Source organism: Sapajus apella, unplaced genomic scaffold (assembly GCF_009761245.1).
Source record: "Sapajus apella isolate SASKATOON/1434 unplaced genomic scaffold, GSC_monkey_1.0 scaffold271, whole genome shotgun sequence".
Classification (NCBI taxonomy): domain Eukaryota; kingdom Metazoa; phylum Chordata; class Mammalia; order Primates; family Cebidae; genus Sapajus; species Sapajus apella.
In genome coordinates, this window is record NW_022437211.1 from 1 (window position 1) to 18,785 (window position 18,785).

At 41.1% G+C, this 18,785-nt stretch overlaps 1 pseudogene; it reads left to right on the forward strand.

Moving 5' to 3' along the window:
- Positions 1-5,591: 5,591 nt before the first annotated feature.
- On the forward strand, positions 5,592-6,495 carry LOC116545456 (annotated as a pseudogene).
- The last annotated feature ends 12,290 nt before the right edge of the window (positions 6,496-18,785 follow it).

Below are 18,785 nucleotides of genomic sequence, written 5' to 3' on the forward strand. Positions count from 1 at the left end.
CCAAATCAGTAGAAATTAAGATTTAGAGATTATTTCTTATGAGTTTGACCTTAATGAAGATGAGCTTCTTGGAGGAACTGAGGTCTTTCTGGAGTGATGGGACGTGCAGGAAGGTTTCCATGGAGGGCGGCTCTCCTCTGCAGGATGGAGGAAGTGTGCAGTGGGAACATGGGAGGCCTCTAGGAGCAGCGAGAGGCCCCTGGCTGACAGCCAGCACGAAAGCAGAGACCTCAGTCCTACAGTCACAAGGAACTGAATTCAGCTGGCAACGTGAGGGAACCTGGGAGGAAGTTCTTCCCAGAACCTCGAGAAAGAAACTCAGCCTCATTTCAGCCTGTGAGGCCTTGAGAAAAAGACCCTACTCGTCCATGCCTGAACTTCTGATCTGCGGAAACTCCAAGAAAATAAATGGTTGCTATTTAAAGCCTGTAAAGCTTGTAGTAGTTTGGTATGCAGCAACAGGGAACTAACACAAATAGAATGGAGAAGGCTTTCTGTTTGAGTGGGAACAAGAATGAAAGGGAGGGAGAGGGATGCCTGTGTGCTGACATGGTTGATGCCTGGATGGTTGAACTGGGGATGCTGTTTGCATCTACTTAGCTGCAGTCTATGAAGATGCACAGCTATACACGAAAAGTGGCAGTAGGTTGAATCCTGAGGAAGAAGATACTACATGCCTTAGAGTAGATGAGAACACCCTGAATTTGGGGTCACTGTACCATAAGTCATATATCAGGTCCCTTTGGAGAAGGCCTAAAGGAAGATTTACAGGATACACTTGTGACAACACCCAGGGCCTCTTTCTTCCCCAAAGGGACCCAATCGCCCCTCAGTCAAGAAGCTCCAGGTCTGAACTGGATGCCAGTTTATAAATTCCCACGAATGTTTCTCCATCAGGCCCCTATCCCCAGAACTAGAGTTTATCGGTAAAAGACTCATGGGAGTCTAGTCATTTATTCTCTTATTTTATAGAGATCAGTTAATGTGAAGGAACAAAACAGACTTAGAAGAAAGCAAGTCAGAGTTGACAGAAGAAAATAGCTTCAGCATCCTCATGACTCATCATGAATGCTCTGTGGGGAGGACTTGGTATGAGGCTTTCTTCCTCATGGGCTAGGACAGATCCTGGGGAAATGCCCCTTTATTTTAACCTAAAGTGCCAGGTAGCATTGAGGCTGGCAGAGCCATGTTCAGTTATGTGTTAATGAATGCACAGAGACTGCCAGGCCGAGGGAAGACACGGGAATAGAGGAGGTGCTCACGGGGGAAAACAGACCATGCGGCCCCAGAGCCAGGGGCAGCAGCAGCCACTTTCAGCTGCTCATTTTCTCAGACGGAGCCCGCAAGCCTCAGCCATGCTTTGCTTCTGCAAGATGCCTCTTCACCTTTTCAATAAGCCTGCTGAATTTAAGCTGACTGGAGTTTATTTCTCCTTCATCATAAATGAAACTCTTCACTGCAACAATCTCCACTGAAATGTGAGCACAGCAGGCAGGCCCGCCTCTGCTTCTGCTCCACTACCTCCCTGGTGGGTTGAAAAGGAAGAGGTACTGAATTACCTCCACATATTCCCCTGGTTCTGATATTCTGTCATTCTGGTTTCTTTTCAGTGCCTTTCTTTCTGGACGCATGTATCCCAAGGTGACCAGCTGAACCAACTTTGTCTACTGTGTCCAGGCATTGCTGGTGGTGCTTCAGATGAGACGCTCTTGCCTTGCTGAACTCACAAACACTGAACCAATTCCATGACCATCTGCTTCATGGCCATGTGTTTGCTCATTTTATATGTACATAAAGGGAGGAAACAGACAGCAAGCTTGCATGTTGTAAATTGTATCATCTTAAGAACAAAACAAGGCAAGACTTTGCAATAAAACCATAAGATTGATTAATTTTAAGCCTAATGCAATAAAGGATGACCATAAAATTCTTATCTAAAGAATGTTTCGAAAATTGTTGAACAAGGGACATCATTATTTAAAGTGATATGAAGAAACCTTCTCAGCTAAGTATATGGGCTAGAATAAAGAGCAAAATTAAGCCACCATCTCTGCCCTGTAAGAGCTATTGTAGCATCTTTCAAAAAGCACTCTGTATTTGAATATGCACCGTGATCCACAGGCTCACATGTGATCCCAACTGCTGGCTGCTACTTGACATCAACACTGGATTTCCAAGTAGTAAATCTTACCAAGATCTGTGTTTCTGCTGATATGCTATGATTTTGTTGGACCATCCTTATCTTCAAGGACTACCAAGAAGGAACAAAGAATTTATTTAGCTGCTTTATGGAAAAATTTTTCACCAATGAGAAACTTTTTTACTGTCAAAGTGATTACCATCAAGTGATCAGGGAAGTCTCCTATGCCCTGATCACTTGAGTACCCTGTGTGGCCTCACCGGAGCTCATGCTGGTCACAGGATTCCTTATATGATTAACATTCTTCCTGAATCCCAGCTTCAAGGTGGTTGTGATGGCCGGTGTCCCTGTATCTCACACTCATGTCACTGAAGTCATCAGGCACATCCCCAGATGGAAAAACTTACACATATATAGAGATGCCTCTTTCAAAGTTGAGAAAGCTTTCTCCCTTCTCATACATTAATGGTTGGAAAGTATAAGCATTGTGTGGGAAAATGTCTGGCAGATTCTCATAGAACTAAATAACTACCTATGCTATGATGCAGTAATTTCTAAGTATTTATCCAAGAGAAATTGAAATATATGTTTGCAAAATGATTTACACAAGAATGTTTATGGCAGTTTTACTCCTAAGAGCAAAACCTAGAAACATTCAAATATCTGTCAAGATGAGAATGGAGCGATAAACTCTGATACATTCATTCCATGGAATGGCTAAAGGAACAAACTGTTGACACACAAAACAACATAGATGACTATCGAAAACATTTGATTGAGTGTGAAAGGAGCCATATACATATTCTTTCATTCCACCGACAGACGTTCTCGTGGAAAAAGTCCCCACAGAACAGTAGTTGCCTATGGATGGAGTCAAAATGGATGGAAAAATGGCGCAAGGAACTTTTTAGGGTGTTGAGAATGTTTCATATCTTCACAAACATTTGTCAAAATTCATCTAATATTCACTTATGATTTCAGTATTTAATTGCATATAAATTTTACCTCAAAAGAAAAAAACCGTAGATAAATATTTAACTTCAGTAAAAGATGTGAATGCTGAAGGATTTAGTGAGGAAAGTGTACTGATGTCTGCAGTTTACCTTGGCATGCATCAAAAAGCTAAGATAAATGAATGGATGGACTGGGAGCTGGGCAAATACACAGATATGTGATAAAGCAACTAGAGTAAATCTTAATGATAGAATCTAAAGGATAGGCATACAGGTAAAAACAACCCACCTTTGTAAATGTCTTTCAACTTTGTTTTATGTTCAAAAATTTGAATAAGGAAATACCTTGAGCCTTTGGAGACCCCACAAGGAGGGAAATTACCATCCACATAGTCGGTCAACTATATTATGACCATATTCATTAGAACACCAATTTCTGGCCCAAAATAAAGCCATTCTTTGTCATCAATTTGAAGAGAACCTGACAAAGCCAGTCCAGGAGTAACCAATGTCATGGCCAGGGACTCTCAGGGGATTTGGTCTCTCCCTGCATGAGAATGGAGCTGAGTATCAACATCAATAGCTTCTCTCCTCTGGGGAGCAACACAAATCCTGTGTCCTAGTTTTTACATGAAATTGGTCTAGCCCACACAGTCTTCTACCTGAAACGCTGGCTCCTGACTGCTTCCAACCCGTTCTTGCAGGAGACGTGGATTTGCCTCTATTACCCAAGCTGACCACTGCCGGATAAACTCCAGATGGCTGGAAGTCTCTCTAGAGGAGGAAGCCCGGAAAGGGAATCTAGCCCAGCTGGTTCATAAACCCATTGATTCTCACCATGTTTCCCTCATGTATTCAGTAAGCATACATTGAGCCTTTATTATATGCTGGCACTGTGGTAGATGCTGAAACAGAGCGATGAGCCTCTGCTATCGCCGAGGTCACAGTGTCAACTTGGCTGCACCCTGTAGTTGACACTTAGCGCCACATCCTCACGGGAACTTCCTCGGCTTTCACTTTCTGGCTCTGGGGCTTCCAGATGGCTTGTCAATGTCAGTCCAGGCCAAGATTGCTGAAACAACTGAGAAACACCCTCTGACACACCACCACCAGTTCCCACTCTCGGAGCAAACGACACCCATGGCTCTCACTTGAAATCATGAGCCGCAAGGCCTATCTTTCAGTACACAGCACTGCATAACATGAAATCCAATGCCCAACTACATTGTGGAGGACCTGAAACAAACATGGCCTCCTCATTTCCCTAATGTCAGTACCAGGGCTCAAGCCTCCCTCAGCCAGAAAGCATGAAGTCCACCTATTTGACTTTACACTCACTTTTTTCTGATTTCTAATAGGTCAGGCTGGTCTTCAATTCCTGACCTCATGATCTGTCGATGTTGGCTTCCGAAGTGTCCACTTTTTAAAAATGATATTAAGAGCTTAATAAAGCTCTTACTATGTGCCAAGTACTATACTAAACACTTTGCATTCATTATCTTATTTAATATTCACAACTTCCCTATGACAGATGTGTAATTAATATCTGATCTGATTTTATTAGAAGGGAAACAGAGGATTCTTGAAGCTAAATATCTACCCCAAAGTCCCCCAGCTAATAAACAGCAGAACCCCATGAGAACCTGAGTCTCTGATGCCAAAGCCAGGGCACTGACAACCAGACTCATCTGCTTCCCTCTAAATCCATTATTTGAGTTAGAAGTGAAGTCAGAAATCACCCACTCCAACCCCTTTGTTTTAAAGATGAGGAAACTGAGGCCTGGTAAGGGGGATACTTATTCCTCCGCAGAAGACTTATCTTCTCAAGAAGGACTGGGGCATTTTCTTTGAGTAGCTGTCGTTTTCTTTCCTTTATTGTGGTTATATACACATAACATAAAATATATCATCTTAACATTTTTAAATGTACCATTTAGTGGTATTAAATACAGTCATAAAGTGCAACCATTACCACTGCCTTTATAACTCTTTTTGCCTTGGAAACCAGAAACACTGTACCCATTAAACAATAACGTCCCCTATCTTCCTCACCCAGCTCCTGACAACCACCACTCTACCGTCTGCTTCTGTAACTTTGATTGCTGTAACTGCCTCAGAGAAATGGAATCATAGTTTTTGTCTTATTGTGACTGGCTTATTTCATTAAGCATAATATCTTCAAAGTTCATCCATGTTGGCCGGGCGCGGTGGCTCACGCCTGTAATCCCAGCACTTTGGGAGGCCGAGGCAGGTGAATCATGAGGTCAAGATATCGAGACCATCCTGGTCAACATGGTGAAACCCCGCCTCTACTAAAAATACAAAAAAATTAGCTGGACATGGTGGCATGTGCCTGTAATCCCATCTACTCAGGAGGCTGAGGCAGGAAAATTGCCTGAACCCAGGAGGCGGAGGCTGCGGTGAGCCGAGATCGCGCCATTGCACTCCAGCTTGGGTAACAAGAGCGAAACTCCGTCTTAAAAAAAAAAAAAAAAAAGCCTTCTCTGGAGCCATTGTGCAAGCAGCGGATGCAGGAAGCCGGGCCCGGGCGTCAGGTACTACAAATTTAGGGGCTTCACGCAGAAGTTGGCGGGAGCATGGGCTTCGGAGGCCTGTAGCCCGCAGGGATTAAAGCCTGTGGTTCCCACAGAAGCACCACCTATCATATTTGCCACACCAACTAAACTGACCTCCGATTCCACAGTGTATGATTATGCTGGGAAAAACAGAGTCCGAGCTGCAGAAGTTTTTTTTTTTTTTTTTTTTTTTTTTTTTTTTCTTTTTTTTTTTGAGACGGAGTTTCACGCATGTTACCCAGGCTGGCGTGCAATGGCGCGATCTCGGCTCACCGCAACCTCCGCCTCCTGGGTTCAGGCAATTCTCCTGCCTCAGCTTCCTGAGTAGCTGGGATTACAGGCACGCACCACCATGCCCAGCTAATTTTTTGTATTTTTAATAGAGACGGGGTTTCACCTTGTTGACCAGGATGGTCTCGATCTCTTGACCTCGTGATCCACCCGCCTCGGCCTCCCAAAGTGCTGGGATTACAGGCTTGAGCCACCGCGCCCGGCCAGAAGTTTTTCCAGAAAGCTGATGGTGTGCTCATCTACCTGAAAGGAGGTCTGCCTGGCCAAACGCTCTACCGGAGCACCATGGCGCTGACGTGGGAGGGACCGTCTCCTACCTGATCGCCGTCTACATGACCGCGCAGCCCAGAAAATGAGTTAGGCTGCAGAGGACTGGTTTGGTTTTTTGGCATAAACCCTTTGAATTTCCTTTTTCATTGTTAATTTTTTTTTAACTTGGATGGCTTAACATTCTTTAAAATGCAAGAAAAATAGGAAGATACGAAGACGATATTTTGGTTTATGAAATGCATATGGCTTGTCAGAGCTCATTCCACAGTTAAAGCCATTGTTTAAAGAAACGGTGCCGTGCTCTGTGTTTGTGATCCTGATTTCCCTGGAGGGTCTGGATTAAAGTTGCACACAGACTCATTCATGTCAGTCTGTGCCTCAGGGACTTGAGGTTGCATTTTTGACCGTGGGCTGCAGGAGCCTTTGTGGATTTGGGTGTGGCTGTGGAAAGAATACAGAAGCCAAGGCCATGTGCATAAAATGAGGGGTTCAACTTAGTAGTCATCTCGGGGATTTTTTTCCACTTTGCAGTAAGATGTTAAAAGAAATTATTTGTAGCCTGACTCTGTTCATTGGGCAGTTCATTTCAAAGGGTTATTTGCCTCATCTCCTATCTTCAGTGAAATCTTACGTGTAGTTGTGTGTATTTATTCCACCATGGGAACACAGAACACCTGCTTAGTGCTGCACTTTAGACTGGTGTCTGTTTTATTAACACAGCTTTGCCAACAAATTCTCCTTTATCTTTTAAAAGTGTTATAGCTTTAAATTATGACTTATTTTGACAGTGGAATAAATACATGAATGAAAAACAAAGTTCATGTTGTGACATATTGCAGAATTTCATTTTTTTTAAGACTGAATAATATTCCATTGCATGGATACCCACATTTTGCTTACCCAATTCAACAAGAAGAGCTAATTATTCTAAACATATATGAACCCAACACAGGAGCACCCAGATTCTTAAAACAAGTTCTTACAAAACTACAAAGAGACTTTAGACTCCCATGCAATTACAGTGGGAGGCTTCACACCCCACTGTCAGTATTAGGCAGATCAACGAGACAGAAAATTAAGGAGGATATTCAGACTTGAACTCAGCTCTGGATCAAGTGGACCTAGTAGACATGTACAGAAGTCTTTACCCAAAGTCAAAATAATATACATTCTTCTCAGTGCCAAGTGGCACTTAATCTAAAATCGACTACATAATTGGAAGTAAAACACTCCTCAGCAAATGCAAAAGAACTGAAATCATAACAAAGTCTCTGAGACCACAGTGCAATCAAACTAGAACTCAGGATTAAGAAACTCACTCAAAACCATTCAATTTCATGGAAATTGAACAACCTGCTCCTGAATGACTCCTGGGTAAAAAATGAAATTAAGACAGAAATAAAAAAGTTCTTTAAAACCAGTGAGAACAAAGAGGCAACATACCAAAATCTCTGGAACACAGCTAAAGCAGTGTTAAGAGGGAAATTTATAGCACTAAATGCACACATCAGAAAGCTAAAAAGCTATCAAACTGACACCCTAACATCACAATTAAAAGAGCTAGAAAGGCAAGAGCAAACTAACCAAAACGTAGCAGAAGCAAGAAATAACTTCAGATCTAATAAATAAGATCAGAGAAGAATCAAAAGAGATGGAGACACTAAAAATCCTCCAAAAAAATCAATGAATTCAGTAGCTTATTTTTTGAAAAATTTAACAAAATAAGATAGACCACTAGGTAGACTAATAAAGAAGAGGGAGAAGAATCTAATAGACACAATAACAAATAATAAAGGGGATATCACCAATGACCGCTCAGAAATACAAAATACTATCAGAGATTACTACAAACACCTCTATGCAAATAAACTAGAAAATCTAGAAGAAATAGATAAATCCCTGGATCCCTACACCCTACCAAGTCTAAACCAGGAGGAAGTCGATTCTCTGAATAGACCAATAACAGGCTCTGAAATTGAGGCAGTAATTAATAGCCTACCAACCAAAAAAAAGCCCAGGACAGGATGGATTCACAGCTGAATTCTACCAGAAATACAAAGGGGCGCTGCTACTATTCCTTCTGAAACTATTCCAAACAAGTGAAAAGGAGGGAATCCTCCCTAACTCCTTTTATGAAGCCAGTGTAATATTGTAATACCAAAACTGGGAGGAGACAGAACCCCCCCAAAAAAAGTTCAGGCCAATATCCCTGATGAACATCAATGTGAAAATCCTCAATAACATGCGGGCAAACCGAATCCAGCAGCGCATCAAAAAACGTATCTACCACCATCAAGTCGGCTTCATCCCTGTGAAGCAAGGCTGGCTCAATATATGCAAATCAATAAATGTAATTCATCACATAAACAGAACCAAAGACAAAAAACACATCATTAACTCAATAAATGCAGAAAAGGCGTTTGATAAAATTCAACATCCCTTCATGTTAAAAACTCTCAATATGTATTGATGAAACATATCTCAAAATAATAAGAGCTATTTATGACAAACCCACAACCAATATCATAGTGAATGGGCAAAAGCTGAAGCATTCCCTTTGAAAACCGGCACAAGAAAAGAATGCCCTCTCTCACCATTGCTATTCAACATAGTACTGGAAGTTCTGGCCAGGGAAATCAGGCAAGAGAAAGAAATAAAGGGTATTCAGATAGGAAGAGAGGAAGTCAAGTTGTCTCTGTTTGCAGATGATATGATTTTATATTCAGAAGATTCCATCATCTCAGCCCAAAAACTTCTTGAACTGATAAGCAACTTCAGCAAAGTCTCAGGATAAAAAATCAATGTGCAAAAATCACAACCATTCCTTTACACCAATGGGCAAGCAGAGAGCCAACTCATGAAGCAACTCCCATTCACAATCACTACAAAGAAAATAAAATGCCTAGGAATACAGCTAACGAGTGATGTGAAGAACCTCTTCAAAGAGAACTACAAAACACTGCTCAAAAAAATCAGAGAGGACACAAACAAATGGAAAAACATTCCATCCTCATGGATAGGAAGAATCAGTATCATGAAAATGACCATCCTGCCCAAAGTAATTTATAGATTCAATGCTATTCCCATCAGACTACTATTCACATTCTTCACAGAGTTAGAAAAAAAACTGTTTTAAATTTCATATAGAATCAAAGAAAACCCCGTATAGCCAAGACAATCCTAAGCAAAAAGAAAAACGCTGGAGGCATCACACTACCTAACTTCAAACTATGCTACAAGGCTACAGTAACCACTACAGCATGACACTGGTACCAAAACAGACGTACAGACCAATGGGGCAAAACAGAGACCTCAGAAATAAGACCGTACATCTACAACCATCTGATCTTCTACAAACCTAATAAAAACAAGCAATTGGGAAATGATCTCCTGTTAAGTAAATTGTGCTGGAAAAGCTAGCTAGTCATATGCAGAAAACTTAAACTGGACCCCTCCTTTACACCTTATACAAAAATTAACTCAAGATGGATTAAAGACTTAAATGTAAAACTCAAAACTATCAAAACTCTAGAGGAAAACCTAGGCAATGACATTCAGAACATAGGTATGGGCAAAGGCTTCATGACTAAAACACCAAAAGTAGTTGCAACAAAAGTCAAAATTGACAAATGGGGTCAGTGAAACTAAGGAGCTTTGGCACAGCAAAGGAAACTGTCATCAGAGTAAACAGGCAACCTACAGAATGGGAGAAAAATTTTGCAATCTAGTCATCTGACAGAGGTGTAATATCCAGAATTTATGAGCAACTTAACCACGTTTATGAGAAAAATACAAACAATCCCATCAAATAGTGGGCAAAGGATTAGTACAGATATTTCTCAAAAGAAGACATTTATGTGGCCAACAAAATACAAAAACAAGCTCAACATCACTGATCATCAGAAAAATGGAAATCAAAACCACAATGAGATGCCATCTTATGTTAGTCAATTGGCGATTATTAAAACGTCAGGAAACAATTGATGCTAGTGAGGCTGTGGAGAAATAGCAATGCTTCTTACGCTGTTGGTGGGAATACTATTTGAGACTCAGCAATCCCATTAATCCGTATATGCCCAAAGGAATATAAATCATTCTACTATAAAGACATATGCATACATATGTTTACTGCACCACTATTTACAATAGCAAAGACATGGAACCAACCAAAATGCCCATCAGTGATACACTGGATAAACAAAATGTAGCACATATAGATCATGGAATACTATGCGGTCACAAAAAGGAATGAGATCTTGTCCTTTGCAGGGACATGGATGAAGTGGGAACCCATAAATGTCAGCAAACTAACAGAGGAACAGAAAACCAAACACCGAAAGTTCTCACTCATAAGTGGGATTAAACATGGAGAACACATGAACACAGAGGGGAACAGCACACAGCAGGGCCTGTTGAGGGAGAGGAGTAGACGTGAAGGAACTCAGAGGGTGCAGCAAACCACCATGACACAGGTATACCTATGGAACAAATCTGCACATTCTGCACATGTATCTCAGGTTTTTTTAGAGGAAATAAAGAAAAAAAAAAAGAATATTTATAGTAACTTTAAGCCAAAACCAGAAATAGCCAGAATGCCCATCATCCAAGAATGAATAATAATTCTGTTACATTCATATAATGAAATAGTACTTAGCAATATTAAAAAAAAAAAAACTAATACCAGCAATAATGTAGATGAATTCCAAAAGCATTATGTTAGTGAAGGAATCCACACATAAGAGGATATATGATATGATTTCATTCATATGAAATTGACAGAAAGGCAAAAGTAATCCACGGTGAATAGCTGAAGGATTGGTGGGAAGAGTGCCTGGGAAGGGGCGGGAGGGATTTTCCAAGGTGATGGAACTGTTCTGTATCTTGATCTGGATTAATGTTACACAGGTATGTAGGTATTTCAAAATCCTTCTGGTTTAATATTTAGATGTGTGCATTTTATTCTGTATAAATTAAAGCAAATAAAGTAATGCTATCACAAAAATCTTCATAAAATACAAAATTAAACAAGGAATTTGGTAATAATGGAAAGCACATTTTCACCTAGTCATTTTGAGGAGATGACATGGTTAGATGTGCCAACCACAAGAAACAAATGGGGCCGGGTGCGGTGGCTCAAGCCTGTAATCCCAGCACTGTGGGAGGCCGAGGCGGGTGGATCGCGAGGTCAAGAGACCGAGACCATCCTGATCAACATGGTGAAACCCCGTCTCTATTAAAAATACAAAAATTAGCTGGGCACGGTGGCGCGCACCTGTAATCCCAGCTACTCGGGAGGTTGAGGCAGGAGAATTGCCTGACCCCAGGAGGCGGAGGTGGCGGTGAGCCAAGATCCAGCCATTGCACTCCAGCCTGGGTAACAAAAGCGAAAATCCGGCTCCAAAAAAAAAAAAAAAAAAAAAAACAACGAAAAAAGTGGATACATTGTAGAAAGAAAATTACTTAAAGGACCGGGGAGAAGAGAGGAAGAGAAGAAGATGGGAGGAAGGGAGAAATTTTGAAGCCGTCAAAATCTAAAGTGAAATGAAAAGAAAAATGAGAGAAAGCAAGCAACCAAAAATCACAGGCTGTGGTCCTCTGGTTAAATAGCTTTTCCAAGCCAGAAGATGTACAGACAAGTTCTCAAATAATCGTAATCATTAAAGGTATTTATAGATCTCTAATCCAGCTTTATGGCAACCCATTGGAGTCAGCAAACTGAAAAGCAGGGAACAGAGACACACCACAGAGAATCTGAACCTGGCAGGAGTTTAAGAACCCATCTAGGTCAGCTCCGTTATTTTAATTATAAGGAAGTAAGAAACCAAAGTCATGGGGCATTTTGCTCAATGTCATAACTAATCCCTTATGTGTTTATAGCACTTCTGAGTTTTCAGAGCACTTTACAGTTTTTTTTTTTTTTGAGACGGAGTTTCGCTCTTGTTACCCAGGCTGGAGTGCAATGGCGCGATCTCGGCTCACCGCAACCTCCGCCTCCTGGGTTCAGGCAATTTTCCTGCCTCAGCCTCCTGAGTAGCTGGGATTACAGGCACGCGCCACCATGCCCAGCTAATTTTTTTTGTATTTTTAGTAGAGACAGGGTTTCACCATGTTGAGCAGGATGGTCTCGATCTGTTGACCTCGCGATCCACCCGCCTCGTCCTCCCAAAGTGCTGGGATTACAGGCGTGAGCCACCGCGCCCGGCCCACTTTACAGTTTTAAAGAATTTTCACGTAGATTATCATAATTGGTCTTCCCAGCAGCCTGGTGAGCTGACTGGAAAAGGGATTATTTCATGTATTTGTTTGGCTAATTACAAAATAAAACATGCTAGTGACCATTTTCAAACAATACAAAATTACATAAAAAGTCGAAATTCTTCTGTTTTCCCACTCCCACCTCACTGCCCAAGAATAATCACAGATTAGTGTGATTTGCATGTTTTTTTCTTTTTTTTAATATAATTTATTTATTTTACTTTAGGTGCATACTATATCTGGCATTTCTCCCCATGTTATCCCTCCCCTACCCCCCACCCCAACTGTCCCCTGTGTGTGATGCTTCTCTCCCTGAGTTCACATGGTCTCGTTGTTCAACACCCACCTATGAGTGAGAACATACGGTGCTTGGCTTTCTGTTCTTGCGTCAGTTTGCTGAGAATGATGGTTTCCAGATTCATCCAAGTCCCTACAAAGGACACGAACTCATCGTTTTTTATGGCTGCATAGTATTCCATGGTGTATATGTACCACATTTTCTTTGTCCAGTCTATCACTGATGGGCATTTGGGTTGGTTCCAGTCTTTGCTATTGTACACAGGGCTGCAATGAACATACGTGTGCATGTGTCTTTATAGTAGAATGATTTATAGTTCTTTGGGTGTATACCCAATAGTGGGACTGCTGGGTCAAATGGAATTTCTATTTCTAGATCCTTGAGAAATCGCCACACTGTCTTCCACAATGGTTGAACTAAGTTACACTCCCACCAACAGTGTAAAAGTGTTCCTATTTCTCCACGACCTCTCCAGCATCTGTTGTCTCCCAATTTGCATGTTTTTCTGTGCATACAAATTAATTCACTTGTGAATACTTGCACGGCTTATTTCTTTTACAAAAATGAAGTTGTAGTCTACATACAAAATGTGCTTTTTAATAAACACAACACTGAAATTTTAGTAAAAAAATAAAAGCAAAGCAACCCAAAAGCTCCACTCTTACAAGGCCTCTGGGAATATAGCAGAATTTAGAAAGCTTACAATTTACAAGAGAGTAAACACAAGTTTAGTAATGTTAGACAGACATGTTTTTAAAGGCTTCTGGAACACATCACAGTGCTTTGCTACTCTGTGGTCTCCTTTCTCTTCCTCTTCACCTTTCTCTTCCTGCTCCCCTCCATCACATTTCAAGTCTATTGCTCAAAAGCAGAACGATTTAGGTACGTATTTTACTGCCTTGCATTCTCTTGATCAATTTTCCTAGGTCTCACTCTCCACCTCAATTTACTTACCAAGGTATTTTTTCTATCAAAGACAATTCTCCCCAAAATGAATTGCGGTGCCTGCTATTATAACAGCGTTTCATTCTTCTACATATGCATCTGTAAAATGTGCATAAATTATTGAGACAAAAAGCCCAAGCTAGTCTGTAAAAATCTGTAGAAGAAAATACAAAGAAAAGAAACTTACATGTATTGTGGGCCTTCTAAGTGTCAAGCGCTACCCCTGGGCATTTCAATACACTGCGATTTGTCTGGTGAGCATTTGTTAAACATAACTGAAGTGCCAGACATACAGACAAATACGTAAAGTCACATCTCTATTCTTGAGAAAAGACACCTCACTGAGGACCTTAGGCCCATAAACAAATAATTTCCATACACTGTGGGAAATGTTATAGAGGACGGGGCTGGTTTAGGGAAGGGTCCATGAAGGAGGTTAAGCCTGAGTTGGAAACCTTGACCGATGAAAGCTTTTTATTTTACATCTTGGTAGTGGAACTTCCATTGTGCCTCTTGGGCAAATCAACTGATGCTTTCTAGCTGGCAGAGCTTTTCATGAAAATAGATAATGGATTGTCCATGCAGTGGTGGAGGAGAGTTAGTTCCATGCCACGTGTCTCCCACTGTGGGGTGAGTGAGTGGGGATGGATCCTGCTGCTCTCAAGACAAGAGTTTCTTCAAATTGGCTGTAAAAGTTAATGGACACCTCTACAGTGACTCACTTCCTCTCTCCCACTGGTAGGAGTGGCTTCACTATCAGGAGATGTTACAGAGTTTGCTTGCATCGGGATCATGATCACTATCTCTGTCAAATATGAAAGGACAGAGTCCAAAGCCATAAAACTTTGCACCCTGTGGATGCAGGGACAAAATCACAGTAATTTTTTTCTTCTTTTTAAATATAATGATTAGTTCATGCTGTGTCTTAGGATTTAAAATTAGGAAAATTTACAAGACTCACCTTCGTATTGTACAGTCACCTCAAATCCTTCTACCAGACTCCATTTTTTTACATTCTCCCAAAATACACCTTCTTTGGCCTCTTTCTAACACCATTTCATTCCATACTTTCCACACCGCTGCTCGTCTGGCTGAGGTTCTTCTTTTGACCCTTTGAAAAAACTTCCAACAGGCATTAAACACTAGTAAAACAGCAACTGTTCATTAGTTAAAATGGGTCATAAGTGAGTTGCTGTCAGACCAAAATGTAGGCAATTGACCCTTGACCTCAAATGAAGAAATAAGGAGAAGCTCCACTATTTGATTCCAAATGATGTTCATCAGTCATCTGAAGAGGAAGGGAAAGGAATCCCATTCAACCTTCAGCTAGGGAAAGCAGAGGAAGAAAAATATGCTGCAGATGAAACAAAAGAACTCCAGACTCAGTCTGTCACATTTCAGACAATGACAAAGACTTCTTTCAAAAGTGTACCCTAGGTGTCAGCTGAGACACTTCTGCTTGGCTACCTAATTACATTTGGCTCAAATGCAAGTTCTATAGCTTTCCCCGGAACTCCCCACAATTCCTTCAGTCTCAGAACTTACTTCCACGGGGTTCCCTCTGCCTCTAAGCTTCCCTGCAAACAGGAACAATTTCTCTTTTGTTCCACATCAACTTGTTTTCACAAAAAAATTCGCCCCCATCTTCTTGGTTTGTACTGTACAGTATGGGAGCCACTAGCCACACACAGCTGTTTAAACTTAAGCTTAACTAATTGGAATTAAACAAAGTTCACAATTCAACTCCCCATTCTTAGTCATGCATTTTGAGTGCTTGATAGCCATATGTGGATAGTGACTGCCTTACTGACATCACAGATTAGGACATGTCCATTGACTTAGGGGATCCTATTAGACAGTTGTACCAGCATGTTAAGAACTGATAAGAGCTTACTGAATATCTGAGGACTTAGGAGAGAGATCACATTTTAATTTTTTATCAGAACATTTACTTTTATCTAAACATGTTTAATCACATACCACTTTGAGAAATGTACTGTCTACATAGGGATATACTAATGTACATGTTTCCATTTGGAGTATTTTAGAAAGACAAGTGAAATCACCACATAGATGAAGGTTAAGTGTTTCAAGTGGGCTTAGAGCATGAATTATTCCAAGAGAGAAAATAAAGCAATTCTCCCTGACAAAGAAAAGAATGTTTTCTCCAAAAATATGTTCAGTGAAGTTTTCCTGGGCTGAGTGCAGTGATTCACGCCTGTAATCCCAGCACTTTGGAAGCTGAGGCAGGCAGATCACCTGAGGTCAGGAGTTTCAGACCAGCCTGGCCAACATGGTGAAACCCCGTCTCTACAAAAAATTTAAAAAATTAGCCAGGCATGGTGGCGGGCGCCAGTAATCCCAGTCACTTGGAAGGCTGAGGCAGGAGAATCACTTGAACCTGGGAGACTGAGGCCGCATAGAGCCAAGATCGTGCCACTGCACTCCAGCCTGGGCAACAGAGCAAGACTCATCTCAAAAAAAAAAAAAAAAAAAAAGTGAAGTTTGTCTCTGAAGGGGAAAAGAAAGATATGAGTGAGGTTGCTTGTTCCCTAGAACCTCTAGGTGGAAACATCTAAGAAGAAAAGAGGCAGGTTTCGAAGCAGCTACTTTTCTTTGGGTTGCTGGTTAGCTTCACTGTTAAAAATTACTGAGCATAAAGTGAGAGAGATGAAGGAAGTATGATCCCTGATCTGAAGTAGCTTAGTGAAGTATCAAGTAGGTAACCAGAAAACAGAAACTTTAAGTGCAAAGCGTGGGGTATGTGAGCGCAGTGGAAGACATCACTGCCGTCAGAGAGTAGAATAAGAAAAAGTCTCCAAAGCAACATTGTAAACCAAACCAAGCTGTCATTGTGGTAAGATTCTGCAGGACAGGAACCAGATGGGTGTTCAGTGTTTTCTCACCTCCTGTCCCCCTCCCTTTCACACCTACACCCACATACCCGGATCCTTGCACTTAATCACATTCAATATTTATTGATTGAATTAATTAAAAGAAGAATAAACAAGCCCAAACAAGGAACGAGAAAAAGGGCATTGCAAGCGAAAGGATGACATGCAAAAAGGCATGGAGGTGTGACCTCGAATGGGGTTGTTCCAGGAAGTACCAACATGTGGTGTTGATGGAGCACAGATTTGAGCAGATGGAGTCTAAGTGCTGGAGGCAAGAGTGACATGAAGGTGTAAGACTCAGAAGGATTTTCCTGCTATGCTGAAAGTCTTGGTGAAAGAGGGGCTCAATTGTAATATTTCACCATAAGTGCAACAGCATCAAGTTTGCATTGCCAAAAAAGTACTCTGATAACACATATACTTAAATTAATATTTTCTAATGAAGTCACAATTTAATCATGATCAGATCTTAAGAATATTTTAACTTCATTACTAACTCTCTTTAATCTTAGTTGTTATTGTCTGGTATTTTTGTTCCTACTTGTGTTAAAAATAAAACAAAATGACTATTAAGTTTATTTTAAACATTATTATAATTATTTAATATAGTCAACACATTTCTTTATTGTAACACATCTCTTCTGGAATTCTTTTATTTTTTGACAAAGGACACGCCTAAGAAGTAATTTCAATGAGTCATGCATAACAATCTGACTACGTTCTTATAATTTTAACATATCTTTATGTCACACTCTCCCTTAATGGTTGGTTGGATGGGCACAGAATTCCAGGTTGAAAGTTGTTTTCCTCTGCACTTTAAAGAAAGTATTCCACACTACTCTTGTCTTTTTTTTTTTTTTAAGGTCTGTGCCCAGGCTGGAGTGCAGTGGCGCAAACTTGGCTCCCTGCAACCTCCGCCTCACGGGTTCAAGCGATTCTTCCGCCTCAGCCTCCCGAGTAGCTGGGACCACAGGCACGTGCCACCATGCCCAGCTATTTTTTGTATCTTTAGTAGAGACGGGGTTTCACTGTGTTGGCCAGGATGGTCTCGATCTCTTGACCTCGTGATCCGCCCACCTCAGCCTCCCAAAGTGCTGGGATTACAGGCGTGAGCCACAGCGCCCGGCCACACTACTGAGTCTTAAAACAAATGAAATAATGGCATTTGCAGCAACCTGGATGGAATTGGAGACTATTATTCTAAGTGAAGTAACTCAGGAATGGAAAATGAAACATTGTATGTTCTCACTCATAGGTGGGAGCTAGGAGGATGCAAAGGCACAAGAACAATCCATTGGACTTTGGGGACTAGGGGGAAAGGGTCGGGGGTGGTGAGAGAGAAAAGACTACTTATGGGGTATAGTATACACTGCTTGGCTGATAGGTGCCCCCAAATCTCAAAAATCACCACTAAAGAACTTATTCATGAAAACAAATGCCTATCAAAATAATAAGTAAATAAATACCGCTGGTGTTGGAAAGCTGCCTGGCTTCCACTTTATTTCTCCATCATGGTGCCATCCTCATCCTTGTTACTTTGAAGGTGACCACTGCTGACTTGGGGCTTTGGGGATTCTCACTTTCTACATTTCATGTATGGTGTGTCTAGATGTAGACCTGTTTTTATACTTAATTTACTTAGTATTCAGTGGACATTTTTTGATTCAGATATTTTTCTGGTCCTTAATATTCTTACATCTCAAAGGTTTATGTGAGTCCTATCGATGCCCTCATTTGGAGCTAGTCAACGTAAGGGTTCAGTGAGAGACCTCTTAAAAGTCCTATGAACATCTAGTTTTCTCATCTATTCGACTCTCTTCCCTCTCATCTCAAGTCTTTACATCTATATAATGGCATGGAGGTAGCAGAATTAGGATTGGTTTGGCTGGTAGAAACACAGGACACCTATCTAATCACCCATTTTGTCAAAACTTGTCTCACATCTGAACCAGGGCTTCTGAAGTTGAAAGGCTTGGAGTTAACATCTTTGTACGCCATTTTGCCAGGAAGCAATGATGATTCCCATCCAGCTGCCTAAAGAGAAGGAGGTTTGTACGTGAAACAACTAGGGCAGCAAATAAATCCATGTAGCAATACCATCGTTCCATGTACAGATTAGGAACCTGAGGATCCTAAAGACTATAAATCTTTGTATAATGGCAT